The sequence below is a fragment of the Nycticebus coucang genome, chromosome 20 (assembly GCF_027406575.1).
Source record: "Nycticebus coucang isolate mNycCou1 chromosome 20, mNycCou1.pri, whole genome shotgun sequence".
Taxonomy (NCBI): domain Eukaryota; kingdom Metazoa; phylum Chordata; class Mammalia; order Primates; family Lorisidae; genus Nycticebus; species Nycticebus coucang.
The window spans coordinates 58,005-85,310 of NC_069799.1; the positions used below are offsets into that span (position 1 = coordinate 58,005).

At 39.2% G+C, this 27,306-nt stretch overlaps 1 pseudogene; it reads left to right on the forward strand.

The window, feature by feature from the left end:
- Positions 1 to 234: 234 nt before the first annotated feature.
- The window catches only part of LOC128573082 (kinesin-like protein KIF11), a 54,039-nt pseudogene continuing 26,967 nt past the window's right edge, over positions 235 to 27,306 (forward strand).

A 27,306-nucleotide genomic window follows, 5' to 3' on the forward strand; every position in this document is an offset into this window, starting at 1 on the left:
TTTAGAGGAGACAGGGCCGAGCCCGCCCAGAAATGGTCATTTTTGGACTCTACTGTCAGACAGCTTAAAAGAGGAACTTTTAGATGAACGTGGAAAGGGAAGGGGACGCTGAGAAGGGGAGTTCCAGGTAACAAATGCAGAGAATTTTCAAGAATTTCTGTATCTTCCACAAGTGATAGCACACTAGTGTCAAAATCTGCTGTGCTGGACAGTGGTGTTTCTATCCCTGGAGAGATGTCCCTGGCAGCCAAGGTCAGGGAGAAGTTCAGAGGTGCAGAGCCTGTGGAGGTGCCCACGGATGTCACAGCTGGGGAAGGTTCACAGCCCAGAGGTAGGGACCATAATCAGAGACTGCTAGAGGGCCAGTATTTGCCTTCCCGTGAGAGCCACAAATGAAGGAGCAAGGAATCAGACAATTCTGGGGTTTCCTTTGGGGCATCTTCAAACTGATAGTAAATGTGACTGGAAACGTGCCATCACAAAGAGTGAAGGAGAGCCTTGTGGGGGAAGTACCGAGTGCATTCAGAGCAGTCATGTGCAGAGTTCTATTAAAGACGGCCTTCCTTTGAGGATGTGCCTGTGGCTCAGTGAGTAGGGCACTGGCCCCATATACTGAGGGTGGCAGGTTTGAACCCAGAACTGGCCAAACTGCAACAACAACAACAACAACAAATAGCCGGGCATTGTAGCAGGTGCCTGTAGTCCCAGCTACTCGGGAGACTCAGGCAAGAGAATTGCCTAAGCCCAAGAGCTGGAGGTTGCTGTGAGCTATGATGCCACGGCACTCCTACGGAGGGTGGCAAAGTGAGACTCTGTCTCTAAAAGGAAATAAAAATAAAAAAAGAAAGGCAGTCTTCCTGTGGTAACTCAGAGGCGATTCAACCAGGCACAGCCTCTCAAGTTGGCTCCTCTCACTGAATGTGTCAGAAGACGCCTTGAGAATGTTGCCAGTCACAGACTCTCAGTCTCAGGCATCTTCCTCGAACCCACCACATGTGCACATGGAATGTGTGGCAGCCCCTAGTTTGATGGCCACCTGCGATGGACAGCAGATTAGTGCAGACACCCCGAGTGGTGACTATGGAAACAACTCAGGAGTAAAAGGAAAAGCCTCCATGTTCAAGGAAAGCCAAGTCACCCCATTACCAGAGACCTTTCCAAAAGTAATTTTAAGGGATCCTTTCCAGGCAGGATGTTGGCAATAGACTCTTTCAGAGTAATGACCCATCACATATACCAGAGCGAGGGACCAGTGTGCTAGAGACGTATTGCTTTTATTTGTGTGTGTTGAATGAGAACAGCGGGTCTTTTCAGAAGAGGAGAATTCCTCTTTGCCTTTCCAGAGACCCAGACTGCCCAACTCAGAGTCAGTCATCACATCTCCAGAGTGAAAAGCAGGTCTGGAGGGGCCAGCCTAGATGGGAGGACCCAAGAATGGAGAGATGGGAGCCAGAGAGCTGCAGCTGTAGAAGGTGTGGGAGGGGCTGCCCATCCCTGAGATCCAGGCCGTGCTGAAGAGGCAGCTCTGGAAGAGAACTGTTTTTGGAAGCCTCAAGGCAGCTATGGTATGAAATCAGAGCTTGGCAGAAAAAGTCTCATGAAAAAGCACTTGACAATTATTAAAGTATAAACTTTAAGACACTGTGCCAACATCAGCTTTATACTGGCAGACAAAAGTCATTAGCTAATTAAAAGTAATTTTACAAAGCAGTTATTCAGAAAGGTAAAAGCTACTATATTCTTCTGAATCTCTCTCTCTCTCAGGTGCTAGCATTTTTCTGAGCACGAGAGCTCCATTCATTTTGCTGTCTAGTAGATTGTATGGAAATACACATTCTATGCCTTTTATCTGAAATACATTTTAGGAACCGAGCACTAGAAAATAGAATCTGCCTCTCCAATTGGAGTGCTGTAGAGATAGAAAATAATTAATTCATTTTTATTTCATAGAATAAAGCCAGATTAGGAATGTAAAATACTTGCTAGATCTTTATGCAAAAAATACATTTTTTCTTTGAATTCTTTCTCTTTATGTTTTGGAACTAGGTTACATGATTTGTTATGAACATTAGGAAAGTATAACATTCCAAAGGTATTTTGAGAAACAGCCGAAATGATAGAAGACATAGGGTGAAATACAATATTCTCATAAGATTTGAGAAGCTGAGGAACATGCCTTTCCTCAGAGCATTTAACAGAGTCCTTCTGCAAAATAAGAGCTATGTGCTTAGTATGAAACGTGAAGGATTTGTAGCTTTTTAAATTTTATACTTGTAGAGAGGTTATGTTTTTCTATCCCCCAAATGATATCCAGGGTCATGGCTGATAGGGTCATGTTTATCCAATACATGTGGAGATACAAAGTCAAGGTTTGATTGTTCTTTTGTTTTGACACATAATATTAACATTTTAAATAGCATAGTGTCAAGACTGGCAATGTTCTGGGAAATTAGTTAAAATTCTGGTTTATACAATGTGGTAAAATTGATTATACTTTGAAGATCTGCTGTGTGTATGATACTGGACAGGGTGAAGGAGAGACATTTACTCCAGAGGATGAAGTTCTATAAGAAAAATGCAAGTAATGTGTTTGAGGAGCAAAAGAAAAATAATTGATCATAGTGGTGAAATCAGGAAAGCCCTTATTTAGTGGATGGTAAATAAGGGGGCTTTGAAGGATAGATAGGAGTTCAACCAGTGAGAAAAGAGGGTCAGTTGGTGAAAAGAGCCTGAATGGTCATAGAGGGAGGAAGTGTGGACTGTGTTGAGAGTGGTGGGGTGCCCAGTCTCACTGTATATATCAGGATTATTTAGGTCACCAAAGATAGAAGTACTACTCAAACCAGTGGGGCCACAGGAAAAATTGTTTGCTTATTTGCAAATGTGTTCAGTTTCCCTCTAGCATCTCAGCATCATCACATCAGTACTCACCCTGTCTCCATTTCTTTCCTTTTCTTCCAAGATGGCAAGAACCCTCATTTATCTTTCATATCGTGTTCTGCCTCAGGGGATCTTCTGTAGATGAATCTCCTAAAGAAAACTCTTTCAGAGATTTCCTCAACTTTGTTTCTTGTTTCTTCTGGCATCCTTTAACCAGTGCTGGAATTCAGAAAATGAAATTAAGGACATGGGTATGTGTCATGGCCCTGCCATTGGTTAACCGAGTGTCTTTGCATTTGTAAAATGGATGTAATATGTGCCCCATCTGCTTTGGAGGATTATTTTGAAGATCTTACAAATATAGTATATAGAAGAAAACTCTGAATAAGCAGATTCAGAAAGGTCTTGTGCTGTCATGTCATCAGTGGTTTTGGTGTAACTCACTGATGTTCCTGTGTGTCCTTTCTTCCTAAGGCTGGGATGGTGAAAGTACCTCCATGGCTGCAGGAACATACCCTTTTGGTTGAAAATATGTAATTCTCTACAGAATATCTCTTAACAGGAAAAAAAAAATCTCTTAATAGATTTTTAAATGTCAGGTGCTTTTGTGTTTTTCTTTTTTTTTTTTGGCCGGGGTTGGGTTTGAACCCACCACCTCTGGCATATGGGGCCAGCATCCTACCTCTTTGAGCCACAGGTGCTGCCCTCTTTGGGGTTTTTTATTAAGTCTATCCAGATGCCTTCAAAATACGTGGGAAGAATGACATCAGCTCAGCTTCCACCTTCCAAATGTGCAACCTGTTTTGTTTCCTGACCTTAAACCCTGCCAAACTTTGGAAAAGCATTGCATCTTATTTCTCCTGTGAAAGGTCTTGGAAGTAGTTGTGAAATGACAATTATAACAAAAGTAATGTGGGATGAAAGAATGCATTGCTTAGCACCCTCACGTTGTCTCATCTGGATGACTCTTGGTATGCAAAGAGGCTTTTGTATTGTCTTTTTGCTTCTTTCATTGTCTAAATATAATAATTATTTTCTCTATGTTTATCCCTTTCCCTAATTGTACCTTTTTTACTGTAACGAGCACAGAAAAACTCCTGCCTTTTCCCAGCCTTTTGGGCTTTCCCCCTCCATCGCCCCTTGCTCAGGAGGCTGGGTGTGCTCAGTGCTCAGGAGGCTGGGTGTGCTCAGTGCCGTGGCTCGCTGAGAGCAGAACGGGGTTTTGTTTTCCAAGCGCCTAAAGGACATCTGCTTGGAACGCAGTTGGGCCAAGGCAAATGGCCTCTGTTAAGTGGTAGGAGGAGACCTAAGGTTCTTAGTCCTCTGAGTCATTGAGTTCTTTATCTCCATGTGAGTTGCATGATTCCAGTGGTTTAACAAAATGCTCAAAGTTGTCTGCCACCCTGGCGGCTGGCATACAGTCCATCCGCCTTGCCAGGTAAGGCCACACAGAAATTGGAAGTGAAAGGCATTGAATTATGCATAAGGAGGGCAGCACCTGTGGCTCAAAGGAGTAGGGCACTGGCCCCATATGCCGGAGGTGGCAGGTTCAAACCCAGCCCCAGCCAAAAACTGCAAAAAAAAAAAAAAAAAATTATAGAATTATGCATAAGGAAAGAGATTTCTTATGCACAATAGACGGGACCGTACTGTTGATACCCCACTTTTTTAGGCAGTAGAGAAAAGGATGAAGTCTGCTGAGCAGTCTGTACCTAAATTGTATGTTAGGTTGTCTGTTTCTCTTAGGCATAAAGATTGTACAGTCGTAGGTTTCAGGGGGCTCCTTGTTTCCAAATGATGAGTTGTTGGGTAGTTTAGCAAAGAAAACCTTATTGGGGGACTCTTGGTGTTGCAGATACATAAAGGGAATGATGAACTCTGGTCACTTAACTATAGTAATAAAGTAGGCTAAGAAGTGACTGTTCTAAGCACTTTTCTTAGACTGGAGAGAGATTTTTTGTGAGCTAGGTGTGATCATGATGGCATTGAGATATATGTGCGAATTTCCCAAAGATGATTCTCTCTGATAAGCAAGTGCAAACCACAGCTGCCATGAGCAATTACATCGTCTCCCTGTGCCTTTATTGCTATAGATCTCAAGCCTTTCAAGACAGGCTCAGCCGATGACCCAGAGGAGAGACCCTCCACTGAGATTTATCCCAGTGCTTACGCCATTGGTAGGTGGCCAAGTCTTTAATAAGCCAAATGGTATAATCTGTGAGGCTGCTGGAAATAAAAAGGGAAAAGTTGCATGTGCCAAACCCAATTAAAATGTAAAATCCAGGAGGAACTGATACAGAGGGGTGAAGAAAGAGCGCCTAGATTCCTGATACTCCAACTGCTGGAATGTTAGCAGCACTTTTGGATGAGCCCTCATAATATCTGTGATCTCAAGAGCGAGTTTGAAAACCTGACTTCAAAAATCCCTTATCACAGAATGTTGATTGAAGGTCACAAGCAGCACTTTTTATAATATGCTTTCATTTCCCTTCCTCTTGTCGCCACTTGAGGAGGGAGGAAGTGTCAGTTTCAACCCTGTGTGCTAGTGGACAAAGGGGCCATCAGAATCTCTTTAAAGACCTCTCTGCACATCAGTCTTTCTGTGGCTCCCAAGGGCTGTGTTGGTGCAGCAACGGAAGAGATACGTCATGAAGTGATTCTGTGTGCTAGTGCTTTCGTGTACAGCCAAATTATTCTGTAACAAAAGGTTTATTATAAAAATGGAAGAATTAGCAAGAAGTTCCATTTGCAGCCTACCAAGCCCATATATCCTAGAATGTCATAGCCTGCTCTTTTTGATCCTTGGAAGGGCTTTATTGGCTGTGATTGAACAAACCTAATACAAAATACCTTTTACGTCATCGGACTTTAGTCTCATTGTTGCACCTGTTTATGCAAATGCTGTATCCTTCAGTCCCTGCTGATTTATCTTCAGTCATTTATTGCCTAATTTATATTCTATTTTTTGAGACAGAGTTTCACTATGTCTGTTGCCCTCGGTAGAGTGCTATGGCATCACAGCTCACAGCAACCTCAAAGTCTTGGGCTTAATTGATTCTCTTGCCTCAGCTTCCCATGTACCGGGGACTATAGGTGCCCTCCACAATGCCTGGCTATTTTTTGTTGCAGTTGTCATTGATGTTTAGCAGGCCCAGCTGGGTTCGAACCCGCCAGCCCCATGTATGTGGCCGGCGCCCTAAACACTGAGATACCTGTGTTCTTTACTTTTATTTTTTAAAAGATATATAGATTCTTTTTGTCTCCGTTATCACATTCAATATCACCAAGAAGCCTGTATTTAGACATTAATATATGACTCTGTATTCCTGAGGCCACTTAGAGGAAGGAAGCTGCCATTTATTGGATGCATGCTGTTTACCAAACACTGCGAGGCGCTGCTTTGTTTGATCCACATTATGGAGAGGATTTGAGGTCTGCCCACTCCAGGAATGGATTTTCTCCCTAAAACTCAGTGAAATACTTATTTTCTACATAAAAGTCCATTTGTCATAGGTGAGTCTGGAGAAATAATATTCCTAGGGAAAGGGTCCATAGTACTTAAATTTTCTTCTTTCCCTGATTTAAATAGCTGTAGGTGGTAACATCAGTACTTCAGATGAGGATGTGAGCCCATTCTTCACTTTTCTAATCTTTCATTGTGGGGCTGGGTTTCCGTATTGCCTTACTGCAGGTTGGATTGTGGAATGCGATGCTGGTTATGGCACATCAGGGCAGGCAGGGCAGGGACCTGGCTCCCCTGCTGGGAGCATGGGAGTTCAGACTGATGGGCAAACACTTAGGTTTGGCAATTCCTCTCTATCCCATTTTCCCTCTTTGCCTGCTATTCCTCCTACACTTGGATCATGGAGGCAAAGAATTCCAACAGTTCTGCTCAGCAAACACATTCCATCCTGTATTTAAAACTTCTAAGAGGTCCAGCATAGGAGTGGATATCTTCATTTAACATCTGGAGCTTAAAACCTGTTTCTCACTAGAATCCCGGATATTTTGGCCAATACCCGATCTCACGGCTTTTTTTTTTTTTTATTAAATCATAGCTGTGTACACTAGTGTGATCATGGGGCACCATACACTGGTTTTATGGACGGTTTGACACATTTTCATCACACTGGTTAACATAGCCTTCCTGGCATTTTCTTAGTTATTGTATTAAGACATTTACATTCTGCATTTACTAAGTTTCACATATACCCTTGTAAGATGCACCACAGGTGTAATCCCACCAATCACCCTCCCTCCCCCCACCATCCCTTCCCTCCCCTCCCTTTCCCCCTTCCCCCTATTCTTAAGTTATAACTGGGTTATGTGAAAGCCATAAATTAGTTTCATAGTAGGGCTGAGTACATTGGATACTTTTTCTTCCATTCTTGAGATACTTTACTAAAACTATGTTCCAGCTCCATCCATGTAAACATGAAAGAGGTAAAGTCTCCATCTTTCTTTAAGGCTGCATAATATTTCATGGTACATATACCACAATTTATTAATCCATTCGTGGATCAATGGGCACTTGGGCTTTTTTCATGACTTAGCAATTATGAATTGGGCTGCAATAAACATTCTGGTACAAATATCTTTGTTATGATGTGATTTTTGGTCTTCTGGGTATATGCATAGTAGATGAATTACAGGATTGAATGGCAGATCTATTTTTAGATCTCTAAGTGTTCTCCAAACATCTTTCCAAAAGGAATGTATTAATTTGCATTCCCACCAGCAGTGTAGAAGTGTTCCCTTTTCTCTACATCCACGCCAACATCTCTGGTCTTGGGATTTTGTGATATGGGCTAATCTTACTGGAGTTAGATGATATCTCAAAGTAGTTTTGATTTGCATTTCTCTGATGATTAAAGATGATGAGCATTTTTTCATATGTCTGTAGGCCATGCGCCTGTCTTCTTCAGAGAAGTTTCTCTTCAAGTCCCTTGCCCAGCCTGCGATGGGATCCCTTGTTCTTTTCTTGCCTGTAAGTTTGAGTTCTCTGTGGATTCTGGTTATTAAACCTTTGTCAGAGACATAACCTGCAAATATCTTCTCCCATTCTGAGGGCTGTTTGCTTGCTTTACTTACTGTGTTCTTGGCTCTGCAGAAGCTTTTCAGTTTGATCAGGTCCAAGTAGTGTATTTTTGAAGCTGCTTCAATTGTCTGGGGGTCCTCCTCATAAAATACTTGCCCAGACTGATTTCTTTAAGGGTTTTCCCTGCACTCTCCTCTAGTACTGTTATAGTTTCATGTCTGAAGTTTAAATATTTAATCCAGTGAGAGTCAATCTTAGTTAATGGTGAAAGTGGCTTTTCAATAGTAAAGGCATATTTATTAAGAAATGGTTACAATAAAATATGGGTTTGCATTTCACCATGCATTTTCTCTCTTCATTGATTCAGCCAGCATACGGCAATTAGCTGTAGTCAGCAGGCTGTATCACTGTTGTCACTATCTTGTTCTTTTAATGTTTTATTTTGAAATTATTTTATTATTTACGGACAATTTACAAAAAGTCTACGGAGAGTTTTTATAATGCCATTCATCCAACTTTCCATTGTTATCAGTATATAATGTTTCTAGCCAAGTTATTGTAAACAAAACATTTTTGGTATGTTTTGTTTGGATGGGGAAAGTGGGAGGAAGTGAAAAGCAGTTCGGTACTTTGATGTCAGTAATTCCTGAAAGGAACGGAATGGTCAAGGTTAAGGATTTTTTTTTTTTTTTGACAGTCTTACTCTGTTGCCCCAGATAGAGTGCCATAGCTTCAGCCTAGCTCCCAACAACCTCAAACTCCTGGGCTCAAGCCATCCTCCTGCTTTAGCTTCCCTAGTAGCTGGGACTACAGATGCTCACCACGATGCCTGCTAATTTTTCTATTTTCAGAGAAGTCAGGGTCTCACTTTGCTTTGGCTGGTCTTGAACTCCTGAGCTTCAGTGATCGTTCCACCTCAGCCTTGCAGAGTGCTAGGATTTCAGACCTGAGCCACCACACCTGGCCAAGTTTAAGGCTTTAATATCATGAGCTTTCAGTTTCTGTACAGGTTGATGTGGAAAGGTCATATCAGCTTGATGTAATCACAAACCATGTAGGTAGTTTCTTCCCAAAGATTAAAAATTATGCCTGACAATTATGACAAAATATGCCTTACCTTTGTCAGATGAAATAAGTGAATCCATGCAATAGCTTTCTTCTTTTCATCACCTGAAATAAAGTTATTTCATTCTTAGTCTGTAAAGAGATAATAAAGGAGTCACTATTACATGGAAAGCACTATTTCTTCAGGGATTATAATTGGTGCCTACTAGTTCATCACTATGTAATAGGAGCATATAATCAAACTAAGATGTCCTCTGGCAGCAGAAAGGCCAGGATCTTTTCTCGAGTCATTAGCAAACTGATTTTCTTGATGATTTAGAGTTTGAAATTCACAGACTTGTCACAGCTTCCAGATAGGTTTTCTTTTCTCTGAGTTGAATGTGGTTACTTACAGCCCCCTTGGGGGAGCTGGAATATTTGCTTATTAGACTAGAGGGATATGTCACTGTTTGATTTTCCTTCTGCCTTCAGTGTTAAAATTCTTTTCTTCTTTAAGGATCTGTTGAAAAATTCTTTTGCAAGAATATGTCTCAAGATGTAGAAAGAGAAAATGAGGTACCAAGGCTGTGCACTGTGTGAATAATCAACATCCTTGTCTCACTGTTATTTGATTTTGAGTAATCTCAATGATTCTGAAAGGGAAAAATCTTGTGGTAATTACATGGGCATGCAATGTGGTGAAAGGGAAAAATCATTTGGTAATTACATGGGCATGGAATGTGGTGGATGGAGAGGCCAAGTCCATAAACTGTGGTTTTTCCTAAAGCGAGGTGAGATTGCTGAGTTTTTCTCCACCAGTCATCACTTCAGCAATTGAAGTGAGAACATCTTTTAAGTAGATCCTTGGCAATTCCAGACATTGACAAGTGACTTAAAGCAGGTGGAGACCTTGGTGAACAGCCATTCCTTTTCCAGGTGTTCCTGTTCTGTTATGTAAATGGCCTGTCGCAAAGTTGTTATTATTAAGCACTAAGAACTGCAGCATTCACAAAGTAAAAACATTAAAAGTTGTGAAATCCAGAATCACAAGAAAAATGAAAAGCTAAGAATGTAAAGCTGAAGCCTCACAGGACCGCAGCAGCCTATCCAGGAGAGGCAAGTTTGTCAAAGGCCATGTGTTTTTCTCATACATGTTGTGCGTGTATTGACAAATGCCCATTGATCCATTAGAATGAAGTGAGTAACTTAAAGTTCATTTTCATTTACAAATATGTTTTTAAATGGTTAATAATACAAGATACTTTACCCTACTCTTTTCTTTTTGCAGTTTTTTGTTTTTGGCAAGGGCTGGGTTTGAACCTGCCACCTCTGGCATATGGGGCCAGCACCCTACTCTTTTAAGCCACAGGCACTGCTCTTTCCCCTACTCTTTTAAATAGCATGTTTTCCATGGGTTTACATCATGCGTATAGTTCAGATGCAAATACTTCATGTAATAGAGCACGCTATAACATATAATATATAGCATATAGTATATAACACATAGTATAGCACACTTTAAGTAGAGGGCTATCAATAGCATTTCTAACTTGGTGAATCCCAGAAATTTTTGTTGATAATTATATTATTATGGGAGAAATACTGCAGAATTAGAGGAAGTCAAATAGGCCACTGAGATTTTTATACAAAAAGGAATAAAATGAGTATAAGGAAATAATCCAGAAATGCAGGGGGTTGGAGTGGATTTGGATGGGGAGATCATTTGGAGCAACCAGTATAGTCTCAGGGGCTGCTCCAAGGTTTGAAGAAATTTGAAAGAGTGATATAGGGAAGCAGGAGTTTAACACATCAACTGCCATGTGAGTTATATTTAACTTATACTTGTTTTGAGCCCAGGGCCTCATGAAGCCTAGAAAACTCACATGTCTCTTTCCCGTGGGAGCCAGTGATCATGAAAAAGCCAAATGAATGCAATGTTTTCAGAAGATAGCTGAATAATGCAGTTTTGTTGTATAGCTACAAGATAGTGAGTGCCAAGGCATTTTTGTTGACATGATTATCAGAGGAAGGGATACATATGTTGGGAGAGAAAGGGTATTAAGTCAAAGTGATAACTAAGTTAGGCGACAGATCGGACTCTTTAATACATTTGTATTAAAATCCATAGACAGTGTTGGAAGGAAACTGAAGAATCAGTATCCCTATACCAGACCTGTGATCTAATCTCACAGTTTAGAATAAACTTACAGGAAGAAGACAGGTGCCATATAAAATAGCTGGTCACTTGTTATAACTTTTGTATGAAGTAATTAGTTTCATTCTTCCAACATCATATTATGGGTTAGCCAGATGTCTTAACAACCAGATCAGCCTTTTTAAATTTTTAATATTTAACATATTTAGGTTACAGAGTTGTTTATGACTAATAAAAATGAACTTGACCAGTGTAAATATGACCTGCAAAATAAGACACAGGAACTTGAAAGCACTCAAAAACATTTGCAAGAAACTAAATTACAACTTGTTAAAGAAGAATACATCACATCAGTTTTGGGAAGTACTGAAGTGACACTTCATGATGCTGCTAGCGAGGTTTGTCCTTTGTTTTCATTTGTACTTGCATTAAGTATTAAAGAAATTTAACTTCTTGGGTAGCGTGGGTAGGGCACCAGCCCAGTATATTGAGGGTGGCAGGTTCAAACCCAGCGCCAGCCAAACTGCAAGAAAAAAATAACTGGGCATTGTGGCGGGCACCTGTAGTCCCAGCTTGGGAGGCTGAAGTAAGAGAATCGCCTAAGCCCAGGAGTTGGAGGTTGCTGTGAGCTGTGACGGCACAGCACTCTACTGAGGGTGAAAAAGTGAGAGTCTGTCTCTTAAAAAAAAAAAAAGGAAAGAAATTTAACTTCTTAACAATTAAATTAAACAAATTAGAGAATGGGTAGAAGTAACATTCTGTGCTTAAGTGTTAATTGTGAGGTTTTTTTTTCTTCATTCCAAATGATATTTCCTGTCCATTTAAAAATCATCGTTTTACTGTTTCATCTATATTTTTCTCCCTGGAAATGCTGACTTAAGAAAAAACTAGTCCTGGAGTCTTGAAAATGGAACATGACTTTGTAGTATATTTTGTGGACTTTAGGATCATGATGCTATGGTGCTTTTTCTGATTGAACCTTATGCATCCCCAAGATTTTGAAAGTCTTTAATTTCTTATTAGGTGTACTTTGGAGGAAGTGGTGAACATAATAGGAAAAAAAATTTTCAAGAAGCATAATTATTGCAATAAATTGGCTAAATCACTTTTCCTTGCTTGTATAAATGGCTAGCAGAGAGGAAATAAACATTCCTGGGCATCTAAATAAATTGAAGCATGAGATTAAGTAATTATTCTGATACAGTGTCTAAAATTTACTAGTTCTTGTCAGGAGAAATCCTTATGTAGCACAGATATTTTCATTAGCTTACTTTTGTCATGTCTATCTCATCAACATTTATTTTTAAAAATATTATATAGCTGCTTAGCACAGTTGAAGACACCACAAAAGATGTGTCTGGCCTCCATTCCAGACTGGATGGGAAGAAGGCAGTTGATCAAGACAATGCAGAAGCTCAGGCTATTTTTGGCAAAAACTTAGTCTGTTTAGTAATATGGAACAATTAATTAAGGATGGCAGCTCAAAACAAAAGGCCAGGCTAGAAGTTCACAGACTCTTGTTTGGTAAGTTAAAACATTTATATTCTAGTGTTTTATGTGTTTAGTGTGAGGCAAATTTAAAAACTGATAATTTAGTTTTATAAAACTTAGGTGACTGTGCCTCTAATACCCTCCCCTGTGCATTCACTGTGTTTAGACTAGAGATTAATTCTTTTACTGTCTTTGAATTTCAACAACAAATTTTAGGGGTTCCCCCCCCTGTTTTCTACAAAATGCTGTTTGTTAAATGATTAAGAGTATATTTATAAAAGTCCTCTTTATTCCTGATTCTAGCCCATTCCCTATAGATATTACTGTTACATTTCCTGGGTCTCTTTCTAGTTTTCTGTGTGTAAACATTTTTCCTTTCTTTTCCTTTTTGTTTCAGATTAATATAAGGGTAGAAATGATTAGGTTACATTGTCTGCATTTGTTTTATCAAGTCCAAGTTGTAGTTGAGCCCTTCACCTAGGAGGTGTGCCATATACCCCTACAGTGTACCCATTAGGTGAGAGGACACCAATCCTCCTCCCCACTCTCCTCTCTCCCCTCCGTCTTTTCCCTTCCCCAACTTTATTTTCTTTTGGGAACATCTACCTTGAAGGTTTCTTATAGATTGTCAGAATATGTGTATGTATCATTATTTATTTTATTTATTTATTTATTTTTTGAGACAGAGCCTCAAGCTGTTTCCCTGGGTAGAGTGCTGTGGCATCACAGCTCACAGCGACCTCAAACTCTTGGGCTTAAGCGATTTTCTTGCCTTACCCTCCGAAGTAGCTGGGACTACAGGCACCCACCACAACGCCTGGCTATTTTTTGGTTGTAGTTGTCGTTGTTTGGCAGGCCTGGGCTGGAATCAAACCTGCCACTTTCAGTGTATGTGGCTTGTGTCCTAGCCACTGAGCTATAGGCACTGAGCCTGTACCATTATTTTTAACCATTTTATTTCTATCTGCATATATATATATATGCTCTTCAGTATAGTTTATTGTGAAATACTATCCTCCTTATAGAAAATTTGTAGATCCAGAAATGTAAAAATAAAAGAATCACCTAGGCTTCAGTCACACTAAGCCAACCACTATAAATTTTGGTATTGACTTATAGTTTCTCTTTTCTTCTATGAACTCTTCCTACTGTATTATGGTAGGAATACTGATAATAATTATTGAAATGTTAGTTTTGGTTAGAGATTAATTTTAGAATATTCTAATTCTTGGTTTATGGGCATTATAGTTAAGGGTCTCATACACTTACAAATATGTCAAGGTCCTACAGAACACTTTAGAACACGTATAACGTATATTTAACTTATTTCCTTTCTTATGTAGTGAGCCAATTATTTTAAGCTTACTTGTTATTGAAAATTCCTCAAGGATACAATTTTGTCAAACTCTCTGAAATGGTTTGAGCTCTATTTAAATATATTTATGTCACAGTTTACCCGCCCCCCGCCCCCACCCCCCCCACCCCCGCTTTTTCGTTATGGGTAATCTACTGTCTTCCAGTGTCTCTGCATTAGACAGCATTACCACAGTAGCACTTGGATCTCTCAGGTCTATTCCAGAAAATGTGTCTACTCATGTTTCTCAGATTCTGAAGATGATATTAAAAGCTCAATCATTAGCAGCAGAGAGTAAAACTGTGCAACAAGAACTTATTGTTAGTATATCTCTGAAAATATTTTTGGAGAATCACATGATACATTTGAAACGTTTTTCACTCATATCTTGTAACATTAGAAGTGGGCATTGCTGGTGACCTTTCTAATGAATAAAGGGCAGGCTTAGTACCACATGATTTTGGGGGACCCATGACTTGTTTGTTAGTTGGCCCAGAAATTGATAAGTCATCCTTTTCCCAAAGGTCTTGGACCCAACCAAAAGGGATATTAGATACTTAATTTTAAAACTACAGTAATACGTGATGGTAATATGTAAGATCCAAGAAAAATAACTTTCAGAATTCTAAGAAAAATTATTGGGGTTCGATCTGTGTGGCCATGCCCTTCTGGGGCTTAACTGTAAAACTTTTCCTCCACAGTTCTATGGAAGTCACTCATCTAATCATCCTTGATATTATTCTATAATGATATGGTTTGTCCAAGAAGTTCTTATCTGTATCACCTATTTTTTTATATGCAGAGGCTCTCTGCCTTCTTTTTTGAATTTAACAATACTTATTAAACATTTTTCCAAGTAAGTACCACAACTGTTAGCTGACCCTTTGTCTTGACTCAATGCTTATATGACACTATTTGATAGTATTTTTAGGCACCCAAATTTGACAAAGTTAAAACATACTCTGTTAATACCAACTTCAAAAATTGATTCATTCACTAAATGGTGTTCTCTATATACAGGCATACCTTGGACATGTTGCATGTTTGGTTTCAGACAACCACACTAAAGTGAAAATTGCAATAAAGTGGACCACGAATGTTTTAGTTTCCCACTGCATATAAAAGTTTATACTACACTGCAGTCTATTTAAGTATGCAATCACATTATGTGTTAAAAAGTATTGTACATACCTTAATTAAAACATACTTTAGTACTAGGAAATGCTGATGCTCATCTGAGTCATTAGCAAGTCATAATGTTTTTGCTGCTTGGAGGGTCTTGCCTCAATGTTGATGGCTACTGATTGAACAGGGTGGCTGTGACAATTTCTTAAAAGGAGACGATAAGGAAGTTTGCTGCTTTGATTGCTGTTTCTTTTATGAAAGTAATATATGATGCTGTTTGATAGTATTTTACTCACAGTTTGGAATATTGAAATGTTATCAATTAACTGCCATTTTTCATTCTTCTGACTTCTTTTTCATTAGACAGTTAAGAAATTATTGTGCGTTAAGTGACAATTTCCTTTTCTTTTCTTGAGACAAAATCTCACTATCTCCCTTGGTAGAGTGCTGTGGAGTCGTAGCTCACAGCGACCTCAAACTCTTGGGCTTAAGCGATCCTCTTGCCTCAGCCTCCCAAGCACCTGGGACTACAGGCACTGGCCACATCGCCTGTCTAGTTTTTAGAGATGGGGTCTTGGTCTTTCTTGGACTGGTCTCCAACTCCTGAGCTCAGGCGATCCACCTGCCTTGGCTTTCCAGAGTGCTAGGATTACAGGTGCGAGCCACCGCTCCTGACCTAAGGGGCAGTTTTCTTTCCTCTCAACAGAATCTCATTCTTGCTCCAGGTTGGAGTGCCGTGGATCAGCCTATCTCATAGCACACTCAAAATCCTGAGTGCAAGTGGTCTTTCTTCTTCAGGCTCCTAAGTAGCTGGGGCTATAGGCACCCACAATGCCTGACAAATTTTTCCATTTTCTGTAGAGGCAGGATCTCACTCTTGCTCAGGCTGATCTTGAACTCCTGAACTTAGGGGATCCTCCTAAGACAGGGGATCCTCCTGTCTAATCCTAATGCTAGGATTACAGGGGTGAACCACTTCACCCAGTCTCTAAGTGACCATTTTCTTAATTACTACTGGAGGCAGGAATAAGTGACTTATTCTGAATATGAACTCTAGATACACAGATATATCTCTGTGGGCTATAAAGGATGGAGGATAGAAACAGAATTTTATTTTATTTTATTTTCTCATTTATTTAAGTACTTTTTTTTGAGACAGAGTCTCACTATGTTGCCCTTGGGAGAGTGCCATGGCATTACAGCTCACAGCAACCTCCAACTCTTGGACTTAAGCGATTGTCTTGCTTCAGCCTCTCAAGTAGCTGGGACTACAGGCGCCTGCCACAACACCCGGTCATTTTTTGTTGTTGTTGTTGCAGTTCGGCTGGGGCTGGGTTTGAACCCACCACCCTCAGTATATGGGGAGAGCACCCTACTCACTGAGCCATAGGCACTGCCTGGAAAGAGAATTTTAATGTGTAAGCATAGTTAGGAAACTATTTTAAGATATTATCATTTATCCAGTTAGTTAGGTTTATGGAAATAAAAATATTCTTCTATAACACTCTGTTTATTTTTTAAACCAGAATGTACTAAGTCTGACCTTCTAAGTTCACTGGAAATTATTTTATCCTCCTTTCAATGTGGTGTCTACATTGAAAATCAATAGTCAGCTAAAGCATAGATTTAAGACCTCATTGACTGTGGCTGATAAGGTAACACATGTTATGCTCTTAGTATCTAAAAATTGACACGTTAATTAAGAAGGAAACTAATTTTCCTATTTTCTTCCAAGCTACAAGATCAGAAAAAGGAATTAGATGGCTTCCTCAGTATACTTTGTAATAATCTACATCAACCCAAGAAAATACAATTTCTTCCTTGGTTGAATCACAGAACAATGTGGAATCTTAACTGAAGACCTAAACACAATATAGCAAACCTGTTCACAGGTATCTTTTTTTTTTTTTTTTCTTTTTGGAGACAGAGTCTTACTAGGTTTCCTTCGGTAAAATGCCGTGGTGTTACAGCTCATAGCAACCTCAATCTCTTGGGCTTAAGTGATTCTCTTGCCTTAGCCTCCCAAGTAGCTGAGACTACAGGCGCCCACCACAATGCCTGGCTATGTTCACAGTTATCTTGTTTGACTGACTTGGAGAATATAAAAGAACATTTCAATCTACGTTACACAATCTGAATGTTGTAAAACTAGTTTAGAACCGTGAAAATACCATAGCCACTGTTGGCTATAATGGTAATGAATATGAAACAATTGAGAATACTTCTTTTGATCAGCTAATATTTAAGGACTTACTACATCTAGAACCCTATGCTGAAGCACAGTATGATAAACAAAACTTGGTATTTCCTCACATCAAGGTGAAAGATGAATATGGAGAAATATATCCTTGTGGGAAAATGGTTATAACATTTAACATGTAGCTACTTTATAACTTGATAGGATGACATGGACAGTTACTACCTTTCATTAACTAAGACCTGATTTCTTACTGTTTTTGTCTCATTGATGACATTTAAAATGTAAATTAATGTGCTTTTAATTTTTCTTGATTGGTTATAAATGTAGTTCATTATTTATCTTCCTTCCTTAGTATATGAAGCTTTAAACCAAAACTAAATCTCCAAACCATAATCTATAAATGTTAGGTATATGAAATACAACTTCTGGTATTCTACAAATTTTAATAATGAACATCTAAAGTTTTATTAAATGAGCCAATTATGATATGGCATAGCTATTTGGTCAGTAAAACTGTTGACATGACATAGTGAGGAGTAAAGAGTTCTTTTTCTTTCAAAAATTAAGGGGAAGGAATTCATATCCCTATCACTTGAAACAAGAGAAGGAATCACAAGACTTTTCTTTTAGGTAATACCTGCATTTAAAGCAACTTTAAAATAATAGTGCTATTTTTTTCTAGTTATAAGTATGAAACTTTTCAGAGAAATGATTAACATCAAAACTTATTAAAAATAATAGTTAACATTGAGACAGTCTCACCATGTCACCCTTGGTAGAGTGCCGTGGTGTCACAGCTCACAGCAACCTCAAACTCTTGGGCTCAAGTGATTCTCTTCCCTCAGCCTACCAAGCAGCTGGGACCACAGGTGCTCACCATAATGCCTGCCTATTTTTTGTTGCAGTGTCATTTTTGGTTAGCTGGCCTGGGTCTGGCTCGAACACGCCACCTTTGGTGTATATGGCTGGTGGCATAACCACTGAGCTATGGGCGCAGAGCCAATAGTTAATAGTTACTGAGCAACTCACTGTGTGTTTATTCCTCCCGGTAATATAGATGGATATTTTATTAGTAGCTCTATTTTCTAAAGAGGAAATGACCTTATGAGCATCTAACAGCATTTACATCATCCTATCGGCGGTGGTAGTGATTATATTACCTGAAAGCGCCACTTTTTAGTTGTTTTTTTTTTGTATTTCTTGGCAGTTTGGAATTGACACACTTTCTCATACCTCTATATGGTGTATTTACCTTAAACCTACTGAGAACTTTTGAGGTATATATTTTAAGGCTGATCTGCTTTTTATAAATTAGTTGTTTTGAAATGGTTAAAACTGGTAGACAACTAGGCCAGGCCTGGTGGCTCATGCCTGTAATCCTAGCATTTGGGGAGGCCAAGGTGGGTGGAACACCTGAGCTCAGAAGTTTGAGTCCAGCCTGACCAAGAGCAAGACCTTCCCTCTAAAAATAGCTGGGCATTGTAGCGAGTGCCTATAGTTGCAGCTACTTGGGAGGCTGAGGCGAGAGAACCACTTGAGCCCAAGAGTTTGAGTTTGCTGTGAGCTATGATGCCATAGCACTCTACTGAGGGTGACAAGGTGAGATTCCATCTGAAAAAAACAAACAAATAAACAAGAAAAGGCACCCCTTGCACAGTGGTTATGGCGCCACCCACATACACTGAGGCTGGTGGGTTTGAACCCAGCCCGGGCCAGATAAACAACATTGCAACTATAACAAAAAAACAGCCAGGCGTTGTGGCATGTGCCTGTAGTCCCAGCTATTTGGGAGGCTGAGGCAAGAGAATCACTTAATTCCAAGAGTTTGAGGTTGCTGTGAGCTGTGATGCCACGTACTCTACTGAGGATGACATAGTGAGACTCTGTCTCAAGAAAAAAAAGGTAGACAACTGATTAAGAAATCAAAACAAAAGGACTGATCTGAAAAGTATCTAATGGCTTTCTGGTTATAAGGAAGGAAGTTCAAGTTCATTAAGTAAGTTAATTATTAGGTTTTCTAAAACTTGAAGTGAACACTAATAAAACCATTATGTAAAACTCAAACACATATTTACATGCAGATAAATCTAATTTAACACCTGATAAAGCCTAATATTCGGCTTTATTTATAATCCGAATATTAGACGTTTATTGTCAGGTGAAGTGTTATTCAGAGATATTGGCCAATCAACAGACTGATCAGGGAACAAGAATCCTGGATCCACTTTCAGCACTTCTTGGTCTTCAGTGTAGCATGATGTGTACTTATAAGAGCCTGTTTTTAAAGATGTCAAATGTGAACAAAGATAAGACTCTATTTACATTTTATTAATATCCAACTAGGTTTTGAAAAATTATTCAGCTCTAGTAGTTGATAATATTTTTGGATTGCTTGATCCAGTAAATTATCTGCATTAATTTTCCCTTTTAGTAATGCTATCAGTCAAACAATCAATTGTATATCCATGAAAGTTCTTTTTTTTTTTCTTTGAGATAAAGTCTCACTTTGTTGCCCCTGGTAGAGTGTGTTGACATCATAGCTGACAGCAACCTCAAACTCCTGGGCTTAAGCAGTCCTCCTGCCTCAGCGTCCCAAGCATCTGGGACTACAGGCACCTGCCACAACACCCAGCTATTATTAGAGATGGGGTCTTCATCTTGCTCAGGCTGGTCTCCAACTCCTGAACTGAAGCAATCCAGCCTCCCGTCCATTAATATTCTTAAACATAATATGGCATCTGGGTTTGTCTGTTTACTCTTGAGGTACCTTGAAAGTAATTCATCATTTCATAGTTAAAAGAGCAAAATTTGCTAATTTTCCCTCCCAGAAATCCCTATATTATCCTCTTAATAGCACCTCCAGTGCTTTCCTTTGTAGGGGATAAATGGAATTAAAGATCTCTTGTTAAGAATTTGTATTATAATTTCACCTATGGAGAATACTTCTTGTCATCATATACAGCAAAAATGTTCCAGTGTCATAATTTTAAGTCTCTTCTCTTTCCCACACCTTTCTTATAGGAACTTGGCCAATTACTAAATCTCTGGACAGTGAAAGCAAGATGGCAGCCGAGTTAACAGCTTCCCTGCAGCTGGGGACCATGAGTCTGGAGAGATAAAACTCCAGGCATCTCTGGCTGGTGGGATATGCCTATAATCATCCCTTTGAGGATACAGGGAGTCAGCAAGAGACTTCTGGACCCAAAGATGAGGACAAAAACAGTGGAAAATTGGCAAGTGGTTGCATGTGTTTGATGGGTCTAATCCCGCCAGCAGCTGTAAGTACAGCATCAGTGAGACTACAAACAAGAAAGGCCTTACCTGTGAACTGCTTTGGTGTTTTTGGACTTGGCACTCAGTTGAACTGCCTTGGGGAGAGCTTGAGCAGGAGTGCAGAGAACTTTGGGCATGGTCTAGGGCCTCAGACTGAGCCACTGAGCAAGACGGAGCTAATAGTGTTCAGCTGTGGGCCGCAGGGAGCCATTGTGAGAGAACTGCCCCGGCAAGCTCTGCCCTCAGGGTCGCGAAGCAAGGATTGGGCGGGAGCTAGTAACCTAGTGACTGAGGAGCCTAAAGGCGGGAACTGAGCTGCCTTACAGCCGTAACCCTCAGGGGCAGAGTGAGACTGGTTTTGGCACACTGGGTAAGTGGATAGCCACTCAGCAGTGATCCCAGCGACAAGCACTTTCCTGGGAAAGCTTCTGCTTACCTAAGTTTAGAAGTTTAAAGTGCCTTTTAAGAGGGCTGAAGAGAGATTTAGGGTCTCCACCCTGTGCAGTTTGAAAAATCAGCAGAGGCCTCCAGTCATATCAGCATTGTGATTAACATCTCATAACCCAGAAGACTACCTGTTGCCCAGACAATATTCAACGAGATATATATACTGCTTTGTTTTTGGTTGTTTTGTTTGTTTTTTGTTTATTTTGTTGTTGTTGTTGTTTTGTTTGTTTTAATTTCAATCTTTTCCATACAGATTTTTTCCTTTCTTTTCTTTCTTCATTTTTCTAGTTTAAATACAATTTCCCATTGCTGCCTTTTTCAATAATTAGAACTTCATTTTTGCTAGTGTTTCTACCCCTATTATTTGTTTTTTCACCCATATTTATCCCATAAAATTTTCTGTTTGCTTGTTTTGGTTTGATTTATAGCATTTTTGTCTTTCCTCTCTACTTGGGGGAGGTGGGGTACTATGTCCGATCATGTTAGCAAAGAGCTGCTGACCTCAAGAGAATCACCCAACCGGGCACCCCCAGAGGTTGGAGTTCTTTTAAGGTTGTGTCAAAGTACCCTACTGTACACCTATATTGCTCTGTCTCCCTCTTTCTGTGCCTCTCTTCTTATCAATATTCCCCTTTACCCACCCCCTCTCCTTTCTCTCTTTTCTTTAATTTCATTCTTTCTCTCTTTCTTTCTTCCATTCTTGCTCTTCAACCTTCTCATTCTTCTGCTCTTGTACCAAAAGGACTCATCAAAACCTTAGTCCACAGGCATGGAACGTAAACAGCAAGAGGAAGTGAAAGGAAAATTAGGGCAAGGAAACAGATAAAAGAAATCACTCATGAGGAAGAAGCAACAGAAAACTCCTGGCAACATGAAGAACCAGTCCAGAGAAAACCCTCCAAGGAACCATGAGGTAACTACTGCAGAGGATTCCACCTAAAATAAATATTAGGAATGACAGAAAGGGAATTTAGAATACACATGATGGAAACAAAGAAGGAAATTATGGAAACTGCTAATAAAGTGGAAAATAACCAAAAGGAAATCAAAAAGCAGAATCAAATAAGAGATGAACTATATGAAGAATATAGAAAGGATATAGCAGGGCTGAAGGAACTGAAGCAGTCAATTAGGGAACTGAAAGATGCAATGGAAAGTATCCGTGACAGGTTAGACCATGCAAAAGAAAGAATTTTGGAGGTAGAGGACAAAGTTTTTGAGATAACTCAGATAGTTAAAGAGGCAGAAAAGAAGAGAGAGAAAACAGAACGTTCACTATCAGAATTATGGGACTTTATGAAGCATTCCAACATACGGGTTATAGGATTCCCAGAAGGGGAAGGAGAATGCCCCAGAGGAATGGAAGCCATACTAGAAAACATTATAAATAAAAATTTCCTAAATATCAGCAAAGATTCTGACACACTGCTTTCAGAGGGATATTGGACCCCAGGTCACCTCAACTCTAACCGAGCTTCTCCAAGACACATTGTGATGAACCTGGCCAAAGTCAAGACAAAAGAAAAGATTCTGCAAGCGGCCAGGAGTAAGCACCAGTTGACCTACGGGGCAAATCCATCAGAATGACTCAGACTTCTCTAATGAAACTTTCCAAGCAAGAAGACAATGGTCATCTACCTTTAATCTACTTAAACAGAACAATTTCCAGCCCAGAATTCTGTACCCTGCTAAGCTAAGCTTTAAAATTGATGGAGAAATCAAATCGTTTATGGATATACAAACATTGAGGAAATTTACCACAATAAGACCAGCTCTACAGGAAATACTTCAACCTGTTCTACACACTGACCATCACAATGGATCAGCAGCAAATTAAGAACTGACAGAACCTAACTTCCACACTGATGCAAAAGATAAAACTAAGCAATGGACGCTCACAAAATAAGATAAATAGAATACTACCACACTTATCAATTATCTTACTGTTAATGGCTTGAATTCCCCACTGAAGAGGCATAGATTGGCTGACTGGATTAAAAAACACAAGCCATCCATTTGCTGTATGCAAGAAACACACCTGGCTTCAAAAGACAAATTAAAACTCCAAGTCAAGGGTTGGAAGACAATTTTTCAGGCAAATGGAATTCAGAAGAAAAGAGGAGTTGCAATCTTATTTTCATATACATGTGGATTTAAAGCAACGAAAGTCAAAAAAGACAAAGATGGTCACTTTATATTGGTCAAGGCGAAAATGCAACAAGAAGACGTTTCACTTCTAAATATTTATGCACCCAATTTAAATGCTCCCAGATTCTTGAAACAGACCTTACTCAGTCTGAGCAATATGATATCTGATAATACCGTAATAATAGGGGACTTTAATACTCCTCTTACAGAGATAGACAGATCCCCTAAACAGAAATTAAACAAAGATATAAGATATTTAAATGAGGCCCTAGAAAAACTTGATAGGTGCATATAGAACACTCCATCCCAAAGATAAAGAATACACATGCTTCTCATCACCCCATGGAACATTCTCCAAAACTGATCATATCCTGGGACACAAAACAAATATCAACAGAATCAAAAGAATTGAAATCTTACCTTGTATCCTCTCAGACCATAAGGCACTAAAGGTGGAACTCAACTCTAACAAAAATATTCAACCCCACACAAAGGCATGGAAATTAAACAACCTTCTGTTGAATAACAGATGGGTACAGGAAGAAATAAAACAGGAAATCATAAACTTCTTTGAGCATAACAACAATGAAGACACAAGCTACCAAAACCTGTGGGATACTGCAAAAGCAGTTTTGAGAGGAAAATTTATCTCTTTAGATGCCTATATTCGAAAAACAGAAAGAGAGCGCATCAACGAACTCACAAGCCACCTTATGGAATTGGAAAAAGAAGAAAAATCTAAGCCTAAACACAGTAGAAGAAAAGAAACATCCAAAATCAAATCAGAGATCCATGAAATTGAAAACAAAAGAATCATTCAGAAAACTAACAAAACAAGGAGTTGGTTTTTTGAAAAAATAAATAAAATAGATAAACCATTGGCCAGACTAACAAGAAATAGAAAAGCAAAATCTCTAGTAACCTCAGTCAGAAATGATAAAGGGGAAATACAACTGATCCCACAGAGATGCAAGGTATCACCTCTGAATACTACCAGAGACTCTATACCCAGAAATTTGACAATGTGAAGGAAATGGATCAATATTTGAAATCACACCCTCCCCATAGACTTAGCCAGGAAGAAATAGATCTCCTGAAGAGACCAATTTCAAGCACTAAGATTAAAGAATCAATAAAAAAGCTTCCAACTAAAAAACGCCCTGGTCCAGATGGCTTCACACCAGAATTTTATCAAACCTTCAAGGAAGAGCTTATTCCTGTACTGCAGAAATTATACCAAAAAATTGAGGAGGAAGGAATCTTCCCCAAAACATTCTATGAAGCAAACATCACCCTGATACCAAAACCAGGAAAAGACCCAACCAAAAAGGAGAATTTCAGACCAATCTCACTCATGAATATAGATGCAAAAATTCTCAACAAAATCCTAGCCAATAGATTACAGCTTATCATCAAAAAAGTCATACATCATGATCAAGTAGGTTTCATCCCAGGGATGCAAGGCTGGTTTAACATACGCAAGTCCATAAACGTTATCCACCGTATTAACAGAGGCAAAAATAAAGATCACATGATCCTCTCAATAGATGCAGAAAAAGCATTCGATAAAATCCAGCATCCTTTTTCTAATTAGAACACTGAAGCGTATAGGCATAGGTGGCACATTACTAAAATGGATTGAAGCTATCTATGACAAACCCACAGCTAACATTTTACTGAATGGAGTAAAACTGAAAGCTTTTCCTCTTAGAACTGGAACCAGACAAGGTTGTCCTCTGTCACCTTTACTATTCAACATAGTGCTGGAAGTTCTAGCCAATACAATTAGGCAGGACAAGGAAATCAAGGGAATCCAAATAGGAGCAGAGGAGGTAAAACTCTCCCTTTTTGCTGATGATATGATTTTTATACTTAGAGAATCCCAAAGACTCAACCACAAGACTCCTCGAAGTCATCCAAAAAAAAAAAAAAAATACAGTAATGTTTCAGGATATAAAATCAATGTCCACAAGTCAGTAGCCTTTGTATATGCCAATAACAGTCAAGGTGAGAAGCTAGTTAAGGACACAACTGCCTTCACCATAGTTTCAAAGAAAATGAAATACCTAGGAATATACCTAACAAAGGAGGTGAAGGACCTCTATAAAGAAAATTATGAAATCCTCAGAAAGGAAATAGCAGAGGATATTAATAAATGGAAGAACATACCATGGTCATGGATGGGAAGAATCAACATTGTTAAAATGTCTTTACGTCCCAAAGCAATCTACCTATTCAATGTCATTCCTATTAAAATACCAACATCATACATTCAAGATTTGGAAAAAATGATTCTGTGTTTTGTATGGAACCAGAAAAAAACCCGTATAGCTAAGACGGTTCTTAGTAATAAAAAATAAAGCTGGGGGCATCACCCGCCAGATTTTAGGCTATACTACAAAGGCATAGTGGTCAAGACAGCATGGTATTGGCACAAAAATAGAGATATAGACACTTGGAACCAAATAGAAAAGCAGGAAATGAAGCTAACATCTTACAACCACCTAATCTTTGATAAACAAAACAAGAACATGCCTTGGGGGAAAGACTCCCTATTCAATAAATGGTGTTGGGGGAACTGGATATACACATGTAAAAGACTGAAACTGGACCCACACCTTTCCCCACTCACAAAAATTGATTCAAGATGAAAAAAAAATTGATTCAAGATGGATAAAGGACTTAAATTTAAGGCATGAAACAATAAAAATCCTCAAAGAAAGCAGAGGAAAAACACTGGAAGATATTGGCCTGGGGAAAGACTTCATGAAGAAGACTGCCATGGCAATTGCAACAACAACAAAAATAAACAAATGGGACTTCATTAAACTGAAAAGCTTCTGTACAGCTAAGGAGACAACAACCAAAGCAAATAGACAACCTACACAATGGGAAAGGATATTTGCCTATTTTGAAACAGAGAAAAGCTTGATAACTAGGATCTATAGAGAACTCAAATTAATCCACACGAAAAAAGCCAACAATCCCATATATCAATAGGCAAGAGACATGAATAGAACCTTCTCTAAAGAAGACAGACGAATGGCTAACAAACATATGAAAAAGTGTTCATCATCCCTATCTATTAGAGAAATGCAAATCAAAACCACCCTGAGATACCATCTAACCCCAGCGAGAATGGCCCACATCACAAAATCTCAAAACTGCAGATGCTGGCGTGGATGTGGAGAGAAGGGAACACTTTTACACTGCTGGTAGGACTGCAAACTAGTACAACCTTTTTGGAAGGAAGAATGGAGAAACCTCAAAGCACTCAAGCTAGACCTCCCATTTGATCCTGCAATCCCATTACTGGGCGTCTACCCAGAAGGAAAAAAATCCTTTTATCATAAGGACACTTGTACTAGACTGGTTTATAGCAGCTCAATTTACAATCGCCAAAATGTGGAAACAGCCTAAATGCCCATCAACCCAGGAATGGATTAACAAGCTGTGGTATATGTATACCATGGAATACTATTCAGCCATTGAAAAAATGGAGACTTTACATCCTTCGTATTAACCTAGATGGAAGTGGAAGACATTATTCTTAGTAAAGCATCACAAGAATGGAGAAGCATGAATCCTATGTACTCAATTTTGATATGAGGACATATTAATGACAATCAAGGTCATGGTGGGGGTGGGGAAAGGAAGAGCAGAGAGAGGGAAGGAGGGAAGGGTTGGGGCCTTGGTGTGTGCCACACCTTCTAGGAGCAAGACACGATTGCAAGAGGGACTTTACCTAACAAATGCAATCAGTGTAACCTGGTTTATTGTACCCTTGATGAAACCCCAACAACGACAAAAAAGAAACCAGAAAGCAAGTTCACAGAGAGATAATATAAAACTGTTCCCAGAGGCCTCTGTAAATAGAGTTCCCTGTTGTGACAAGGAGAACATTCTCTCCTCTCTTGAGCAACTATGTTTCTCTGCAATAAATAGTTTTCTCATTTAAAAAAAAAAAGAAAAGAAAAAATATTTCCTATTGGTTTACTCACTATGCTTATGTTATCCTTTACATTCTTGAATATTATTATAATAGCCGTTTTAAAGTTTTTATTTGCTAATTTATTCTCATTTATTTGTTTTGATTTTTTTAATTTTCTATGGGTTATAGATTAGATATTTATGTTCATTTATATACCCAA